This window comes from Vigna umbellata, chromosome 11 (genome assembly GCF_029865625.1).
Source record: "Vigna umbellata cultivar VRB3 chromosome 11, Vumbellata_1.0, whole genome shotgun sequence".
NCBI lineage: Eukaryota > Viridiplantae > Streptophyta > Magnoliopsida > Fabales > Fabaceae > Vigna > Vigna umbellata.
This window is the reverse complement of record NC_142175.1, coordinates 15,138,984-15,157,490: the sequence shown is the minus strand read 5'-3', so window position 1 is coordinate 15,157,490 and position 18,507 is coordinate 15,138,984.

Below are 18,507 nucleotides of genomic sequence, written 5' to 3'. Positions count from 1 at the left end.
CTGGAACAGTAAACGCGAAGAAAACGTAAAAGCAACTTAATTTAAATGCACCAAATGAACTTAAACATTAAACGCAACAATAGAAGCAATAGTAAAAGCGAACCGAGCTTGAAACAACACGTGATAACGAGATGAACAATAAAACGCAGTGACAGAACGCAGCAATGAAAAAAATGATGAACAGTAAAATGCAACAAATCATAAAAATAAAAATAAAACACTTGGCTAAAAAAATGAAATGCACATTGCGTGAATCACTTAGAAAACAATTAATAATTAAGAAAATGCATCTTGTCGCTGGAATAAAAGAAGCTACACTTTCAGCTTGCGTGGACCAAATTAAATACACCTAAATCTAATGAATCTACCACTCCATCACCGAAACATCACTAAGCAAAATGCTTGAACAATAAACAAAATTATAAGGTGGAAAACCAAATTCATTTCAGCTGCAAAAAGAAGATGCATCCAATGCTATTAAATGAAACGCTTTAGGCTAAAACAGAAATGCACATTGCTGGAATATAACTTCAAAGCAAAAGTGTATGAACTAATTGAAGATGCAACTTTTAGCTAAAAATTAAATGCAAACCGAGAACGGAGGCAGCAAGTGAAAAGCTGAATGTGTGAAGAACACTTAAAATTAAATGCTTGAAGAAGTAAAAACTAAAAGCTGTTGGAGCTCGGACGTGGGAGCTGCTTGCTTCTCTCCAAGAAGGAAATTAAAAATTCATTACCGTGCAGCACCTCTCCCAAAGACGTCCAGCGTGTGCACATTCTTCCAGCCAGCATCACCGCTTCCTCTTGCAAACCAAAGTTGAATATTTCCCAATTAAATCACCAAGTTCTTCTTCTAAGAGATGAATGCACCATATGCTTCTAAAAAAATGAAATATGCTTCTCCCAGCCAAGCTGTGACACCTCTTCCACCAACGTGCTGCTACTTCCAACTTTAAAAGAAAAAAAAAACCCGAGAGCTCCACTGGAATGAATTGCTTTATCTTAAAAAAATAAAAGCATCGTGTGCTCCCTTTCCAGAATGTGACACCACTGCCCTTAATAATCAATCACCGTGCTTTATCTAAAATAAAGAAAATGCATTGCTTGTGGATCTTAAAGAAAGAAAACATGAATCTCAGTGCTTCCAAGACGTGACAAAGGTGCCTCTTTTCTAATTGAAAGAAAACGTGAATCTCCAACAAGTAAATAGTTTTGTGAGTCTAGCCTATGGAACAAGTAAAAGTGCTTCTAAAATTTCATCCAAAATCCCGTAACAGCATGCTGTGAGAACCTGATAAATTAATAAACACTAATCTATTCTCTGATCACATTTTACTGCACCTTGCCACGTCAAAATCCACTCTCTTTCTCTCTGCATGCACTGAATGCCATATGTCACTTTGGAAGCTTCTAAAAGCTGTAGTGGAAATCAGGTGGCAGTGAGTAACTGCTCAACCGTTTGACGAGGGAGAGAAAATAATTTCTCTGAAAACTCTTCTCTTCCTTTCATGCAATCTTCTTCTTCCTCACGAATTCTGATCTTCCATCTTCTCTGCATTTTCTCTGCACTCTTTCATCTTCTCTCTAAAAATACCTCACTATCAACTCCTCTGATCTAATTTCAGAGACCGTAGACACCTTCACTGCACCGTGAGCGTTATTCTGATCCGAACCAAACTGAGAACTGAACTGGTAAGTTCTCGTCCCTGCACTTGTCTGTTTTAGTTCATGCGAACCAAATCCTGGTTGCATGCATGGGTTATAGGTTTGAATCTGATGTCCTTTTTGGTATCTTAGATTTAGTGAAAATCGTGGAGGGATTCATTGGGTAGAAAGCTGTTATTGACCGAGAGAAAACCTTAAGCAACTGGAAGTGCACTGCTTGAACCGGTAAGGGAAGCTTTAGTAATTTAATTTAATATATGTTTGATCTGTATGACAGTAATGAATAGTGCTGGATGTCTGAAATGTATGCAATATATGAATTTTGAATATGTGTGAATGAGCAGATTTGAAATGGATGTATATCAGGAATGTGGTGTGAAATTATGCAGTGAATGAGATGTATGATTTGTAATGTGATTGATTTCTGCATAATTTGGAATGATAATGATTTGAACTATATGTTGGTGATGATATGTTGGAAACTGGAAAATGGAAGATTCTGTATTTATGAGATGATAATATGAATGTTGTAATGTATAAGATTTATGGTGAAGAAGAAAATTCTAAGTTATGAATCGTATAAAAACTGTGCAGTATAGTGTCTGAAAATCTGGAAATCTGATACTCTATGATTGATGATGTACGCTCGTCATCGAACGGTCTTATACCGTTCGGTTTCCCTGGAACATCACTTAGAATAAGGACTCTTTCATTTGGAAAGGACCTGATCGAGAACGAGCGTTGTTGGTGTTAAGAGTTAGGTGAGCGTTCGGCTTAGCCTAGCGGGTCCAACCATTAAAAATATAAAGTGAAGTATAGTTAGGACGCTCGGTTTTGTTTACCAGCGTTCGTCATAAGTGGCGCTTAGTATTATACTGAGCGTTCGTCCAAATGAACTCTCAATCTTAGATTGAGCGTTCGTCCCAGTTAGCGTTCGGTCTGATACTGAACGTTCGTTCCCATGCGTGTTCGTTTTCATGCACATTCGTTCCTATGTGCGTTCGTTTTATTGGGTGCTCGGTCATTGACCTGGCGTTCGTTCTGAGCAGTGTTCGTTTTTATGATTGAACGTTCATCTGTCCTTGCTTCGTGAGCGAACGTATATGGCGTTCGTCCAAACTGTTAATTAACGTTCGGTCTTTCAATTGCAGTGTTGTATCTGAACTTTTATCATTTTATGGGTATTTATTTAAACATATCTAAATTATATTTATCCTTTTTATTCAACCTCCAGTATTATACTTAGAATTATCCTAAGTATTAATCAGATCTTTTTGAATCAATCTCAATTAAATTCTTAAGTGTTCTTAACATCCGTAAATGAATAAAGGTTCGTTTCTTTTGTTCAGAAACGAGGCTGCAGTGCACTGTAATACAGTCGTCTTGATCTATTAAATAGTAACTTGTATTTAAATTAAAAGAGTGGAATACAGAAATGAAAATTTGATTAAGAGAAATTGTGAATATGTACGAATGGTGATTTGAATGGATTTATGAGAATTGGATTGTGAATGAGCGTTCCAAGGAGGAACGTCTCCATGATGTGAATATGAGAAGTAGTGTAGTATGACCATGGTAAAGCTGCTGATGGCTGTTCATCCTGATATTCCGTGAGTGCTCATTCTCATGTAGAGGGGAGTAGGTCATGCGTGGGAATGGCAGGAGACCCTAGTCCTATTGAGTACTTTGGACTGATAGGGTTAACCTCGGGTGGCAGCTGATGGATGTTACAGTTACTACACCACCCGGGTGCAAGAACGCCTGTAGATACATGGCATCATACAGTCCGGACAGTCTTTAATTATGAGAATTTGAATGAGTTACTGTATGCTGGGATATGTGTTTAATATTGTATGAACTGCATGACTTATTTTATAAGTTAAATTATGTTGATTTTATTGAATTAAATTACCTAAGCTTACCCTTGCAATTTCCTTGTGTTGTCTACTGTTTCTGTATGTCCGTCTTGTCAATGCAATGATCATCCGTTGTGGATGTGAGCAGATGGTGAGGCACCCCTTGAAACTATGCTGGAAGAAGAAAATTTGGAGGATGCCAACCTTGTGGAAGTCGAAGTTAAAGCTGAGCAGTAGAGACCCGTTTCTGTATTAGCATTAGTCACTTTTCAGTGTTGTATTTTGATAGTTCTGTGTATAGTTTTGCAGCGCTGTTCATACAGTATTAGTAGTAGTTAGTCTTTCTGTATAGCATTTTTGGGACGTTGACTGTATATTTCTGCAGAACGTTTGTCCAGTAACTGGTTTTGTACCTTTTATGAATTTCTGAATACTGTAATTTGCTGTACATGCTGTTTTATTTTGGAGCAGCTGTTAATTATGCTAAGACTGCACTGTATTTTCTGTAAATGTGATTAGTTCTGATTAATAGTAATTACTATTTATTGGGATGTTACACATGCTACCCATTTCTACAAATTAAAAAAAATGCTCAAAGAAAACTCAAAATGAAGGTGGCGGCTGGACTGCACCAAAGTAAAAGTCACCCTTCCTTCCAATGAAAAAATGTGATATAGGTCTTCTCCGTGGCCTCTGATGCACAACGTCCTCCAAACCAAAAAGGAAAATGAGCCTCCATGTGGACGTGCAGGCCGTGACACTTGCTGGACGTGAAGGCTTGTTGAACGTGAATCAGCCCACCTTGTGCTAGTGCTTCTGCTGTGTGCACCTTCTCCAATCAATCAATCACCCATGTGCTTCCTAAAGCACACCCATCAGCGCCCGTGGATCTTCTTTCCAGCCCAAGCCGAATGTTCTCCTCTCCATGTGAACCCCTCATTGCTTTTCTTCCAACGTGCACACCCTCTTCATGTGCACATGGGCTCCTTGTTGGATGAAGAAACATGTTGGCCCTGCAAAGTTTTCATTTTTTGTTTCAGCTTTCCAAGCCCAACTTGGATCCAACAAGGATGTGGACTGTAGCACCCCTAATGAAGCCTGTTTCATTCAATCCATTATGATCAACAACTCCTCCTAATAATGCTCATATGTGCAGTGTTGCTTCTTCCAAGTAAATAACACCGTGTGCAAATGAATGCCCCTCCAAATGTCCCAAATTGTATTTTCAAAATTTTTACTGCAATCAATAATGAAAATAATAAGGTCAGGTAATTCAAATTAATTAAACTAAGAATTTATGGTCAAATTAAGCACAATTAGAAAAAGTAGGAAAATACTTTACAATCCAGCATATTTCCCTGATTAAATCCGGTACAATAAGCTAAGTGAAGTCAAGAAAATATTGACTCATCCCAAATACAACACCAAAATGAGAAATATGCCAAGATTCATAACCAGGGAAGGAAAGAGATCATCTTCAATGAAGGAGAATTAGTTTGGCTTCATCTTAGAAAAGAAAGATTTCCAAATCTAACAAAATCCAAACTCAATCCCCAAGGAGATGGTCCATTTAAAGTTCTTAGGAGGATCAATAATAATGTGTATCAACTTGATCTTCCTCTAGAATATGGAGTTCATCCCACTTTCAATGTATCTGACCTTATTCCTTGCATTATTGGAAATCATAAATTTGAGAATGACATGCTTGATTTGGGTGCTTCCATAAATGTCATGCCTCTGTCAATTTTTAAATATCTTTCTCTTGGAACTTTGTTACCTACGGGTGTAGTCATACAGTTAGCCAATAAGAGTGTTGCCCACCCTACTGTTTACATAGAGGATGTTTTAGTTAGGGTTGGGGAACTCATTTTTCCTGCTACCTTCTACATTCTTGAAATGAAGGAAGGATTTTTCCCGTGGGTCTGCCCCAATCATCTTAGGCAGACCATTTTTGAAAACTGCAAGAACTAAAATTGATGTCTATGCTGGTACCTTGTCTATGGAGTTTGGCGACATTACTGTTCATTTAATATCCTTGATGCCATGAAAATTCCATCTGAGGACCAGTCTGTTTTTCGTGCTAAAATACTTGATTATACTGTTGATGAGCATGTTTATACTTCTCACTCTTTGCATGATAAGACCCACTTTTTGTCGTCACATGTCAATGCTTCTTTTCCATGCACTAAACATGAATCAGAGACTACTGTTGATATTGACTCTACATCTAAACCTCATTCATGTCCTGAGAGTATACTTGATGTTCCGCTTGATGCATTGGGCTTGGGTGTTACACCTCCGCATTTAAGTTTTGTGGACTCGGAATGCACTATCCTTATTGCAAGAGGTACGCATAAATCTTTCCAAAAAGCACCAAAAATTGAAATCAAAGGCTCATTCCTAGACAAAAACTTCAAGGACAAAGGGCACCGGCTGAACCCGCTAATCAACAATCCTTCATTGGTAGATGTAGTTGTGAAAGAGACTTCTCTGCTTAATCAAGTGCGGAATTTGCCACCATGAATCAGGGAGTTTTCTTCTTTTCTCCTTCCTCTCCCCACTTTTATTGCACTTGTCCATGATCTGTTCATTGTTCTGATTTCCAATCTTATGCTTATGACACATTGAGGACACTATGTAGTTTAAGTGTGGTCTATAGGGGGAAATTTTGATTTTTCTTTGTTCGTTTTTGTTTTCTTTGTTAAAGTTGTTCTTTTCTAGGTTGTTTTTTTGTTGTGTCTGTGTACAGTTTTGCATGTTTCTCTTGCTTTCTAGATGTTGTTTAGGTTGTAGGTTTTTCCTTCACTTCATTGATACTCTGATTGGTTTGAAATCCTTATTTTTCTTTGCTTTGAAAGATGATTATGATGTTTGAGAGGTTGATTTGATTGTGACAATTACCCTGGGTGAGATTTGAGCCACTTTATGTTATTTCTTGTGTGATATGTCTCTTGATTGCTTGCGCATATGCCTTAGCTTGACTCTTGTTGATAGTTCTTGATTGATATGCATGTTTAGAAGTGATAAAGGCAGTTTTGTTCTTGAACCTCTCTAGCCAAATAAGCCTACCTTGTTTTAATCCCTTGATAATCCCTTTTGAGCCTATACTTTCCCTATTTCTTTTTTTTGAAGCTCATACACTAGCCCTAAGTGAAAAACCATTGTTACCTTAACCTTAGGAAATTTTGGAGCTTTGGAAGTGTTTTGGGAACAAGTGTGGTCTTCCTAGGGATTTTGATGAATTCGCTACTTGGTTCCTCTTCTTGTTTTGTTTTGTAAATATGATGTGTATCTTGTCTCTTATAGTTGCATCCTAAAGAGAGAGAAAAGAAAAGAGACAAGAGAAAAAAAATAGAGAAAAATGAAAAAAAAATTGTGAATAATGGAGTCAAGAAGAGGATTGAATTAGAAGTTTTGGGTTTGATTTGTCTGTGTTTACACTTGTTCCCCATTGCTCCTCTATTTCTTTTGGTTTATAGCTTCTCATGCATATTATATCCTCCCTTGTCCTTGGCCCCATTACATCCATAAAAGACATTTTGATTTGAACATGCATATGTTTTGAGTGTTGATATTAAAGGCTTGCCAAGTCTACTGTTGCTTTTTTTCTTGAGTGCATTGAGTTGACATTGCTTACCTTAGACACTTGAGAGAAAGACGATAGTGCATCTGTGAGGTTCTGTTGCTTTTAGATTCACCTCTTGAGCTGATTGATCATTTTTCCATGTCTTGAATTGCTTGGATGATTTCATGAGTATCTGCTTTCTCTGATTCATTCTCTGTTGGATATTGTCTACTTCTTTTCTTTGTCCAGATTCCTTGAGGATTGTGTAATTTTGTTTCTTTCCTTGTGAGTCTTTGTTTTCTGTGTGTTGAGGTTGCGTCATACCCCGATGTCCTCTAAGTTATTCCTTGATTTGCGTCTTGATTTTGCCCAAGAGTGCAAAAGACTAAGTGTGGTCTATTTTGACGAGTCATGATTTTCTTCACTTCACATAGCTTATTGTGCTAGATTTAATCAGGCAATTGTGCTTGAATGTCTAGTATTTCCCTATTTTTGCTAATTGTGCTTAATTTGACCGGAAATTCTTATTTTAATTAATTTGAATTATCTGAGCTTATTATTTTCATTATTGATTGCAGGGAAAATTTTGGAAATACATTTTGTGATATTTGGAGGGCTGATACATAATTCAAGACTCTCCACATAGACATTTTAAAATTAATTATATTGTAATTTAGTGGTTTAAGATTTTGGGATCAACTTTTACACTTTAGATTAATTTTTGGCAAAGTAGACTAAGCCCAAAAAGTGGGGGTGAGTGACTTGGCACCCTAGGTTTTTGGTGTAGCCATTACCCCACATAAAAGGGTGAACTTTAATTTTGAAGGGGAGAGGCGCCACCCTCACGGAATTTTTCTCTCTTAGAACGTTGTTTTAAGTTTTCAAGGAATGAAAAATAGTGCACGTTGTTACATTTTCAATTTGCCATTTAATTTCAATTTGGTTCATGAAATTTTTTAGTGAAGCTTCGGTCCAGTAATGCTTCATTATTGGACTTCATGATGATTTTTATTTTGGAAGAAGATGCGCTGATTCCAGGAGCTGTGAGGTGCACTCGGTGAATCATTTTCATCTCGGCTGGTGATTGGAATTTTATTTTCTTTTTTGGAGAGAAACAAGTTGTTGAACACGTCCAACTTGGTAGAAGCGATGCAACATTATTGGGATTTTCTTTCTTTTAAAGGAATGAACGGTGATGAAATTTGGGGGAGAGCAACACGTCCAGCATAGAATGGAAGCGTTGATTCATGGCACATGGAAGGGCTGATTTCATTTTCAAGTGAGAAGCATACAGCTGCCACGGTCTAAGTTGGAAGCACTTCCAATCTCCTTTAGAAGAGGCACCTCTGTCACGTCCTGGAAGCACGGAGATTCACATTTTCTTTCTTTAAGATCCACAAGTACGATCATCGTAGGTGGAAACCACAACCACAATATGCAAGGGTGAACAACCAGAAATATCATAAAACACAATATACATTAATCCTATTAACTACATAGTATATAATTGTTAACACTCCGGCAAGTGTACCGAATCGTATCAAGTAATATAAAATGGTAAGACCAAGTATCGTTTCCCAAGAGACTCACGGCACTAAACAGTTATGTGATTACTAAACTAATTAAGACTCTAAAGAACATATTTTGGGATTTTTGAATGCAAATGCAATAAAATAAACATGAATGCAATTTGATCAATTGAGGCTAAACACAAGAATGAATGGATGAAGTTGATGATATTGTTGTTGGGGTTTAGATTTCACATAGTTACTCTCATGCATATATGAATTCATCTTCTTCATTAATGTTAATGTCACTTTCTAATTTACCTTAAACCCAATGTCTCGGTGAAAAAAGCCTACTCTTAATTACTAGATCACAATGTCTTGTATCCCCAGCAAATTAATTATGCATTACATTCGCACTGAAGCTTAAAGGCAACCAACCCTCCTATCCCTATGTTTAGGTAATATTGCTTTTGGGAGAATTTCCTCAGTTCTAGATTTTCCCATATGTGTCCATATCGACAAAATCAATTATCATGCAATTGAATGAGTTAAACAAAGCATGCATAGAGCGTAGAGGAAAAACCCTAATAATTAATGAACTAAAGCATTTATAATATAAGTCAATTCAATACATGAGAATTTAAGAGGTTACATCTTTCCCAACAACAAATAAGGTTTAGTTCTCCATTATCATGAAGAAACTAGATGAGCAATGGAATGAAAGAATGGAAGAGATAGAAAAACCCTAGAAAGAGAAGAGGAGAGTTGTCACCATCCCCAAATGTACCCCCAAGGGGTGAAAAGTGTGTTTTTGTGCTCAAGCCATCAAAAGATACAATCCCTAGGGATGAGCAATGGAATGAAAGAATGGAAGAGATAGAAAAACCCTAGAAAGAGAAGAGGAGAGTTGTCACCATCCCCAAATGTACCCCCAAGGGGTGAAAAGTGTGTTTTTGTGCTCAAGCCATCAAAAGATACAATCCTAGGACGTCCAAGTCCTTAAATAGAACATAAAAGTAACAAAAAACGGGTCCAAGCCCACGAAACTAGCGCTCAACACGCCACTTAGGGCACCCAGGCGTAAAACAACGAGTACTGGCACTCAAGGCCCCCCAAAGGGCGTCCGTGCGAGCTTTGCGGCACTTAACTGGCGCTCAGCACCCAAAACTGGCGCTCAGCGCTATTTTTCTGCACTCTAGTTGACTTTTCTGCATTGTAGTTGACTTTTCTGCACTTGTTGACTTTTTTGCATTCTGATTGACTTTTCTACACTCTGGTTGATTTTTCTGCATTCTAGTTGACTTTTCTACATTCTAACTTCTTGATACTTTTTCTCTTCTTCCAAATCATACCAATAACCTACAAAATCAAGGAAATTTAGTGATAAAATCATCAAGTATACCTCTACTCACTTATTCACAAAACTAAAGTAAAAAGATGAGTTCATGCAAGCTTCTAAGTCCAAAAAGGGTTGATTTAGTATCAAAATTGCATCACAGATAACAGTATTTTCAACCGTTATCGATAACTAAACAACATATTCCATCACAACATTAACATCTTAGCCAATCCATTCATGACGCAATGTTGTTTCCTTTTATTGTGTCGTCATAACCTGTTATCACTAATAGGAACCTATTCTCACTAACAAGGCAATTCGAGTCGTCTTCCATCGCAACTTTCGACCTATCTCCCCAACTTCTCAAGGAATTACGAGTAAAAACTTCGGTTAGGCGCACCTACCGAGCACTATACTCACACGAGCCGAAGTCATTTTGGGCGAGACATCCACATCCCTCCGTAGAGGGAAGTGACACTCGAATCACTATCTCTAAACGAGAGTCCAACACCATATCACTGTAGCTCAGTACAAAAAGTTCATCCATGACCGGCCATAGTACAAGGAAATAACATAGTTTCATATTTACATCACAAATCGATACACATTCTCAATAGCATGCCTTGCTCAACCATTACAAGGATTATAACACAATCTCATTACATTTCACCTTTAATCTCAATAATATGCATCTTTCAACCCGTCACAAGATTTATAACACAGATCTCATTACCTTTCCATACTTCACTCAATAATCTCAAAAATATTAGTTCATGCACACAAATTCTATTATACCTTAACAATCATTTCTTTAAACAATAACATAAGATATAATAAATCACATTATTTGAAGCATCCCGTCAGTCACCAGTTTAATAATTCATCTATTTAATCGATGGTAATTTCTCCTCAGACATTGTCCAAGGCTTCGTGCTACTCATGCTGGTTACCTAATTTTTCCACAATTATTGAGTACATGGTCACATCCCATCAACGAAATGGAAGGAGAACTGTTCCACTTTAAATCCCATCTACGTGAAACAATTCTTCAAAGGAAAACGTTTCTTCAACAATGTAAATTTGACAACAATTTGACAACGACACGTGTCGTTCTGTCATTTGTTGATTTAAATGATTTTTTTAAAAAGTTTAATTTTGTTTTCGAGGGTGTTTTTGGAAAGAAAAATGTTGAAACATGTTGGCGCCTTTCAAAAAGTGAAATTCATCCCTACGAAACTCTCTCACCAGTTTTTCGTTCTCCATTCGAAACTCTCACTCTACCCCAACAAAATGCTCTTTGTCCACCGTTGTGAAAATCGTTCTTGGGTCCACCGTTCTATCTGGACGAAGTCGTGTGTGTCGGTCTGCCATTGAAGTGCTTGGAGGAAGTCTCGCTTGGGTCCACCGTTGGCGTCATTTGTCGAAAGGTTTCGTTTTTTCGCCGTCGTCGTTGGTCCTTCGTCGGTTGGGTGCGGTGGTCACATTATCAACATCGATTTTTGTCTTTTATCCAAAGGTATTGTTTATTTGCATACTGTATCACGCTTCGTTCCTATGGTTTTTTGGTTTGCCAATGGTTTCTTCCTTTCTTTGTACTTTTTATCATGCAATGGATGTGGTTACCCATTTTCCCCTTCCAACTTGCAAACTCTTTCTATGAATATTTCACTTTCCATGTCTTTAAAGTTGCTTTTAGGTTCAAGATCTTCACATGCATAGGCTAGCTCATAGACTTTCTCTTCAAATAATGTGTCATTAACGGCAAAAATCTAGAGTCTAGTTGTTCCCTTGAGTAGTTCATGACTTAACTTCTCTTCCCTCACTTTAATTTCTCCAAGTTCTTAGTGCATTTGCCTTATTATACAAATGTAGGTAAAATTATGAATTTGTAAATATTACATTATGGTTGTCTTCATAATGTTTCTAAATTCCAAAATGTTCATTTCAGGAGGACTTGGCTGCGTTTAGGAAGAAGTATATATGTGACTGGATCCTAGACGAGGACAATGTCCGAAGATTTCAAACGCTGCAACATTTTGGATTACTATAGCATTAGAAATGTGTTCTTGGTTTAGATTCTTAGTTTATAGCAAATGAATAGACATTGTACATAATTATATTATTAAAAAATTTTACAGAATTGTACAGAATTATAGCAAATGAATATAGCTAAACTATTCTTGATTAGTTATTCTTCATATTCATTTTCTTTGTCTGTGTTTTTGGTTGAGTGAATTTAATCATTAACTTGTTGGGTCAAAATTGATGTGTCCCTGTACTGATGAGGAGTTGGACTAAAACAATAGGTTTACTAAATTGGTTGTTGTTGATTGCCTAGAAGTTCTATTTTTGGAAGACAATTGTTCCCAGTTATGTGCGTGTGTAATCGATTACGAGTAGCCTGTAATCGCTTACCAGTGGAAAATCACGAATTTGTATGGAAAGTGTAGTGCCACTCCCCTACTGTGGAAGAAGAGCTCCCCATTGAGGGGTTGGACCTAATTTGGTGAAATTTATTGCAAGATCTTCACTTGGTTGGTTGATTTTTATGACCAAGGACGTGTGGATGTACTTAGTAGTGGTTGAAAGGACTTAGGGTGTCCACAAAATTGGTTGCTTATGATTGCATCCAAGTGGTGTTGTGAGGAAGAGGAAAATAGGCAGTTATGTGCGTGTGTAATCGATTACGAGTAGCTTTTTGTGCACCATTTCTCCAAAGCTTTGTCATGTTTTTTCCTTAGAAGAAGGAGTTCCCTCATCATTCAATTGGGTTCTTTATTCCAATTTTTCATATGGATGAGTGAGTTTCATGGTCATGGGCGGCTTTTATTGCACCAATGGACACGTTAGGCCATTGAATTGTTGAAAAAAAAGGTCATTTATGTGCTTTCATATAAGCTAGATTAGATCCATGAAATTTTTGCCATATATTCAATGGCCTAATGTGTTCATTGGTGTAGGGAACACATCCATTCACATTGAAACTCAATCACCCATTCACAAGAAATGCAAAAAGTCACAAACAAGAGCAATAACCACCATGGGGAGTAGTGTTCATCTAGCTGGAGAGTACAGGAGAAGTTTCTGTACAAATGACCCTTTTTCCTCTGGTAATCGATTACAAGACCCCTATAATCGATTACCAGAGGAAAAATGGTCATTTGTATAGAAATTTCAATTGTACTCCCCAGCTAGATGAACACTACTCCCCAGGGTTATTTTTATGTCCTTATAGGTGATTTTACAGTTTTTGCATGGATGTCTCATGTTGCTAATCATTGATGGTGTCAAGTGCATCAAAACACAATTTACCCCACTCAATTGTGGACAAAGTAGTTCATATAGGTGTTTAAACCAAGGTAGGTGAAGTCCATATAAGTGTTTGGATTGTGCTAGTAGAATCACATCACACCTTAATTATACTACTATTTTACCTTGAATTATGGAAATTTTATAAACAAATAAAATAAATTAGAATAAAATAAGAAACATGAGACAATAACTTGAAAGTAAACTCGTTTGAGAAGCTTAGAAAAACATTGTTTTTGGGAAATTAACTGCATCTACTAAAGTGATCTAAAAATTATGAGTTAGTTATTATTTGAAAGATCTTTGAGTCTACATTCCAACAAAACAAGAATCAACTCATTTGGAGTTCGGTGGACAAAGTTATGTGCAAAACAACCAGCAAAGGTCAAAGGTGGTAGAAATATATAAAATGATAACTTTAAGGAATTAACTGCACCTATTTAGATGTCCAAAAATTATAAATTAGTAGTCATTGGAAAGATTTTTGAGTCTATTTTCTAATAAAAAAGGAATCACATCATTTGGAGGTCTTTGGAAAAAGTTATGATTAAAATAGTCAGCAAAGGTCAAAGTTGACAGCATGTTATCTTATATGTATATCTTTCCCTCTTGTTGACAGATGTATTATTTATTGAAAATGCCTTTTAAAATTTGTGCAATGTAACAACATTAGATGACATATTTCTTAATTAATAAAATGAAAAATTTTCCTATGAGACTCCAAGAATGGGTGTTACAACAATGGTCATGAACCTCACCTCAGTTGGAGAAAACCACCTAAATGGACATTTTTTTTGAAGAAATCAATGACCTAACCTCATTATTGGTGCACGGAGCACACCCAATAACATTGAACTCACTCACCCATCTCAAAAAATGAAAAATTCAACAAAAATAGAGCAATAACCACCATGGGGAGTAGTGTTCATCTAGCTGGAGAGTACAGTTGAAGTTTCTGTACAAATGACCATTTTTCCTCTAGTAATTGATTACAAGACCCTTGTAATCGATTACTAGTGGTTGATTTATGATTTGTATGAAAAGTTACATGTTACTCCCTAATTGGGATTACTTGACTCCCCAAAGTCATTTTTGTGTCCCTATAAGTGATTTTTTCTATTTTTTTGCATGAATGACTCACGTTGCTCATCATTAATGGTATCAAGTGCATCAAAACACAGTTTGGCCCACTCAATTGTGGATGAGACACATGTTGCTCATCATTGATGGTGTCAAGTGTATCAAAACACAGTTCCCCCCACTCAATTGTGGAGGAAAAAACTCCTATAGGTGTTTGAACCAAGGTAGTTCAAGTTCATGACGATTTTTGCACAACTCGTAGAGCAAGAACTTATTAACTTTCGCAATCAATTTGATCGACAACCACCTTCTTAGATTACATCATTGTATACTGTTATGTACCTTTTCATTTCAAAACTTGTTGTTTCGTGAACTGTTGTTACGTTTTTTTATTAATGTATGTGCGTTTTAATATTGTTATAATTTTTCATTACTCAATACCCTTCATTATTCCTTTTATTTTTGTTTAATATTAAATAAAGTATTCCAACTTGAAGTGTTTCATTAATGATCCATCCACAAAACCTTCAAAAGACAGTCATAACGAATCCAAAATATTCTTGGGGAGTGCTTAAGCCACGTCTGGGTAGCACTCTTCAACTTTCGGTACAAAAGGAGATTTTTCTAAAAACCATCTAAATTGCGTCTTCGAAATAATGGACTTGTGCTCCTCACTCAAAATTTCATTCAAAGTATAAATACACTTCGTTTTCAATGAATGACGAACAAACAACTCAAAAAAAATTAATATTTGTTGGTACAAATAACCAATAAAAGTCACAACACAAAAGCAAAAACCAGCAAAATGACCAACAAAAGCCAAAAGCAAAAACCCAACCCCCAAAATACGAATACGGAAAGGGAAAAAGTTCATACCTTGTTAGAAGAACCAATGTCAACGGACGAACCATAGCACAAAAAAAGCTCAGAACTTCGACAAAATCGACACCGAACGAGACACTTTCAACAGACCAACCACAAAGATCGTTGAACGTATATCGTCGAAATCACGAACTCGAGAGAGAAAAGAGAGACTTTGAGACGAGCGACGACGGAACTTCCTCAACGTCCAAACAGATTGATCAACTGACCACTTCGACGCCTTCACCAAATGGAAAGAGAGAAGTTCAAATAAAAACTGAAAACCTAAAATGGAAAGAGTGTTTCGACAGAAGGAAAGTGATAGACGGGGCCCCAAGCCCAATTAGTTTAGTGTAGTATTTCTTTTACTTTTATTAAAGCATGTGTAAAAGGTGTTAGACATGTGCTAGATAGGAGGGACTTTTAGTCCTATATATAGACATGTCACCACCTCTTGTAAAACACTTTTGAGAATAATGAATTAAACTTTCTGTAGAGAGAACTCCTAGAATTTAATTCCCTTGAAAGTCAAGCTAGAGAATCCCAAAGGATCTCCTCTAGCCACCTTCCATTTACGCTTCATCTTTCATTTTCCATTGACACTTCATATCTCTCTTACATCCACGTAACCATTTTTATTCCACTCTGCCTCAACCGCGTGGATTGCTTACGCCATTGCTACCACGCGAGCTTATTCCCTCGCGAGTTTCCCTCAGCACAACATCACATCTTTATTTCGCGAAGTCTTCATCTACTTCACTCTCGAGAGAGAGCTCCTCCACCACGAGCCACATTGTCATCGCAGAACCTCCCCTCTCTCGCCGATTAAAATCACTTCTCCACCTTTCAAATCCGCTTCCGCCTCAAACCCTAGGTTTTCAACCGAACAAACCTCGAATCTATGGTTTGTTTATCACTTTTCATCTTCGACTCCAAAACCTAGAGTTCTTGTATAAATCTGTTTCTTCTGCTGCTTCCCGATTCTTCAGCTCGATCAAATCTAGATTTCACGTCGTCTCCCGATTCAGCTCAAGCTTTCAGCTATCATGTGGTATTCAGAGCCTAGGTTAGGCGCGTCCGCTTGAGCTAAGTATCTCATTTCTCTCTGATCTGAGTTTTACTCTTCGTCGATTCTCAAATTGTCGGTCTCGATCTGTTCTCTATTCTTGAGATTCAATCTATGCGGTTGGTTGTTTTCAAATTTTTCGTGTTGTTGATTATCATTTGTGCAATGTCTTGAGTATTTTACTTTGTCTTGTTCATTGTTTGATTTCTGTACATCAATTGTTGCTTATAGTAGGTTCTGGTTGAGTCAATTTGTGTGTGCCAGCTTTACTTTGAGTCTTTTCCTCATTTTAATCGGTCCATTTGTTCATTTGAGTCATTTTCATTGATGAATCATATTCTGTCATGTTTACAGTTATGTTTAATTGCTTAAAATGTCATAAATTCTGTGTTCAAAGCTGTATTTGATTTTATTTTTTCTGAGATTCTGGATTATATGATCAGTGGTTGTACACCATATGAGCTATGATACAGTCATTGTGAGCTCGAGTGCATGCAAAAGTGACCTTAATCTCAGATTTAAGTGTTGTTGATGTGTATTCTGATTTGCGTTTATTGTCATGGCCAATACATATTATTTCGATGATAAAAGGCTTGAATGAGTTCGTATCAGGTGCACACCACTTAAGCCATGAATTACTAAAGCAAATAGCTTGGTGGCATCTTGTGAAAACTTCAACAGTATCAAAGTTGTAGTGGACCGATCTGCATTGTCTTGTTTGAGTCTAGTTTTTGTTTTAAAATATGTTCTGCCATATAGATCTTGCTGGAAATCTTGCATTAACTTCCTTGTGTCGTGTTTAAGCTTCAAATTGTTGTTTTAGAGTCATTTTCATCAATAATTTGTCAATTGACTCAATAAAACTTAAAACTGGTGGTGTGGTTGAGCTGTTTGATTGCATAATTGGCTATTGCAAGTTCAATTTTCGAATTACTATGTTCTGCATCCAATTTTAATGCAAAACAAGTTTGTTTTGATGTTTTAAACAGTGTTGAGATAGTTTGATTCGAGTTATATCAGCCTTTGTGCGTTTTTCACCTTTTGAAACCACCATTTTAAGTCAATTTTTTTTATGAAGCAAGTATAGTGCAGTACTGACATTTTGATTTGTGCATTTATGATTCAGTTGGATTGTAGTAAGAGCTAGGGTCTGTTGAATGAAATCAAAACCAGTGAAAAAGAATATCTATACAAGTTTAAAAAGCGTTCAGACCTTGTGCAATCCAACTAAGACAAGCTCCAAATCAGAAACTAAAAACATTATCAGTTATGAACTAATTTTGTTGGGGCATTTTATCAAACGCTTTTGTAAAATTCAGTACTGGAGTCACTTAACTGTTTCTGCTCTAACTTGCTTGTTTTTCTTGCTTTCTTAATTCCCTCTAGAGCAATTCTTAGGTTCATTTTTGAGTGCTTCCCTTCTTGATAGCTTTGTTTCTTGCTTGTCTTTGTTAGTTATCTAGTTTTGTCTGCAATGCATGTGAAATCTATTCTGCCAATCTTTAATTAAAGCTTTTAATTGCTTATTTCATCTGGTCTAGAGTTTCCTTGGTTAGAGTCTGCTCTGCTGTTTGAGTGGTTGTCCTGTTTGTCCATCACTTTGTCTTAGCCTAACCATTTTCCTGAATTGAGAAATCTGATTCCATTCTGGTTTTTGGGATTTGAAAGAAAGTAAGTGTGAATGGTAGCATATTAGGTGGTGGTGATCCATAGGATTCTCTGGCCTAGTCTGAAAATTTCTCTTTTAAACCTTTCATTTGAGTGCTTTAAATTTTTAAAGTGAAACCTCAGTGCTGTGAGCTTAGTAAAGCTAATTTAGCCTAAATTCCTTGGCATTTGCAAGAGAGTTCAGTTTCAATTAACCATTTGTTGACTGTGTTCATTGTGCAGGAAAAGAAATTGGAGTAATTAGATTGGAGCAGCTGTGATTTATTTCAACTGCAACTGCAACTACAATCACTGTTGTTTTAATTGATTATTGATTTCCTGGTGATGCTATTTGTTCTTGTGAATCTTTAAACTGTCATTGCATTCAGTTTAGTTAAAACATTGCTTGCTGAATTCATTGATATAATTACTGTTTTGAAAGTGAATTGTTGATTTCATGGTTTAATTGGGCATGTTGAATGCTGATTTTGATTTGATAAGACCTATGGGAACTTGGTAGATGCATAGGATTTGCAAATAATGTGTTGATTGTTTTATGAGCATTTCTGGAAGTGCAACAACACTGTTTTAAAACTGCCAATTTCTGATTT